Raw genomic sequence first — 2,320 nt, 5'->3', positions numbered from 1 at the left:
GCAGACAGGGTCCCGACTGGGTAAGCACATGTATGTGGATGGTGCCTGCCAGGACTGAGGCAAGACATTGGAACATTACATATGGCCTGAACCCCCCCTTACCCTCACCTCTCCCCTCAACCTCATGCAAGAAAACTCAGACCTCACCCCTTTCCCTGCCGGAGCTCTTCCTCCTCCAGGCCACAGGTCCTCCAGGTCACAGTGGCACCAGCTCCAAGGACAGCCAGACCAGCAATGATTCCCATGAAGGGGAGGCTGGAGTGTGATGGGGCTCTGGGAGGGAAAGGGAAGGTGAGAGTTCTGAGCCCCGGGCCTCACCTCTGTTCCCACTGAAGGTCTACAGAAGGTGTTGTGTGTTCCATTGTCTGAGAACAGAACCCACCCCTTCATCTCCCTTCGTGCCCCATCTCAGAGTGACGCGCTCCTGCAGCCCCTCGTGCTGCACAGACACATGTATCTCTGCTCCTCTCCAGGAGGCACCACCAGAGCTGCCCACTTCTGGAAGGTCCTGTCCCCTGCAGGCCTGGTGTCCACAAGGTCTGTGTCCTGGGCCAGGTCCTCCACATCACGCTGCCAAAGCACAATAGTAATCTGTCAGATATAAGCCCAAAGCCAGCACCTCAGGGTCCCCCATGGTCAGAGATGGGGTGGTGGGTCCCATGTGTCTGTGGAGGATCTGAGGAGAAGGGTCTGAAACTCTTGTGACCTTGCTGAGAGTGGAGAGGAGAGAGGGGGTGGGCAGAGGGAGTGCAAGACACACCCCAGACTGAGCTCCAGGATCTCAGGTAACTTCCCATCCCTCGGGAAGGTCTGGAGGCAGGGTAAGTAAGACAGCCTAGGGGAGGAGGCTCAGGGTCTCTGAGTGGGTCAACAGAGACTTCTAGTCCTGACGGTAGAGGAGGCCCAGTGGCTCATAACACCTGGAGTCAGCCCTCCAACGAAGATGGGCATGGGACCGAGAGCAAGGCCTGGGGGAGGAAGTCACCCAGCGGTGCCCAAGGTAAATACCAGGGTCAGAGAAACTGCTATGAAATTCTTTCGGAGATAACCGACTCTACTTCCTTAGAGACTGGATCCCCTCAGTGTCCTGAGAGAAGGGTGGGTCCTCTGAGCCGTCTCTCTCTGGGACAGGATCTGAAAACCCAGGGTAATCGCTCACCCTCAGGATCCAAGGAGGGGGGCAGGGAAGAATTCTGGTGTCAATCCCGTTTTCCTCCCTTTTTAGTGGGGCCAGCAGGAGGTACAGCCCCAGCCTTAGGGGAGATCCAGAGGCCTAGGGGCCCCAAATTCTTCTTCCTTCAAGGTTTCTATCCCTTTCTCCAGGTACCTGAGGAGCCACAGCATGCCCTCCCTCTGCAGGTAACACCCGGTAGTGGTCGGCTGCTCTGCCCTCTCCCACTGGCGCCTAAGATCTGAGCCGCCTCCTCAGCTGCCCTCCAGGAACGCAGGTCCTCCCTCCGGGCGCTGTACCAGGCTCACAGGCGAATGCTCAAACCCTTGGTGGAGGCTCGCATCGGACCCCAAGTTGCCCCCGGAAGTTCCTTGGCAGGTGTGACACTGGCCCCTCCCGGTAGCCAGCCCCTCCTGCTCTCTAGTACCCCGCGGGTAGCCCCGCCCACCGTCCCGCCCCCTGCCCCGCCCCCGCAGTCGCCCGCTCAGCCGCATCTCACCCCGCAGGCCTGCCACCGCGGTGATTGGTCAAAGACCTCAGAAACTGTATACAAAATCCGACTGAATCCCCGCGAGCTCAACCGGGGTTGGGACCCTGGAGGGTCTCCTGGCCTCGCGGAGAATCTCGGACTCGGGGACTCAAAGAGACCCCAGCCGGTCCAGGGGGGATTCAGGGTCTTGTGACATGGACCGGGGCCCTGGTCACTCTCTAGACTCGCTCTGGTCCTAGTCGTGGAGGGCGGTGCGCAAGGTCAGCAGGTGGGTCTGTGCGTGCACCTTGACGATCTCCGTCTGCTCCTCCCAAACTGGTCCCTCCTGCTCCACCCACGGCGCCCACGGCTCCACCCTCGGACTCGCGGCGTCGCTGGGAATCACAGGAACTGTGTCTCGTCCACGTGGCCACCGAGACGTACAGCGCCTCCCCGATGCCAGGCCGGGACACCGCGGTGTGGAAACATCTCAGTGAGTGGGAGCCTGTGAGCGCGGTGGGGCTCAGACCCCGACCGACCCTCTTCCGGGCGCAGGGCCCGGGTCTCAGGTGGAAGAGGCCTGGAAGGCACGGGTAGGGGTACCCGAGTGGGGAAGAGCAGGGCAGAGTCGGGGAGGCATCAAGGAAGACAGGCCAGGGTGGGGGTGGGACCAGTGGGGG

The 2,320-nt window shown here is 61.2% G+C and overlaps 1 pseudogene; it reads right to left on the bottom strand.

Moving 5' to 3' along the window:
- Positions 1 to 218: 218 nt before the first annotated feature.
- LOC144228944 (patr class I histocompatibility antigen, B-1 alpha chain-like) overlaps positions 219 to 2,320 on the bottom strand; it is a 10,871-nt pseudogene continuing 8,769 nt past the window's right edge.

The sequence above is a fragment of the Crocuta crocuta genome, unplaced genomic scaffold, assembly GCF_008692635.1.
Source record: "Crocuta crocuta isolate KB4526 unplaced genomic scaffold, BGI_CrCroc_1.0 scaffold762, whole genome shotgun sequence".
NCBI lineage: Eukaryota > Metazoa > Chordata > Mammalia > Carnivora > Hyaenidae > Crocuta > Crocuta crocuta.
Note: the sequence above shows the minus strand (reverse complement) of the source record. Positions and strands in the feature narration are given on the sequence as shown.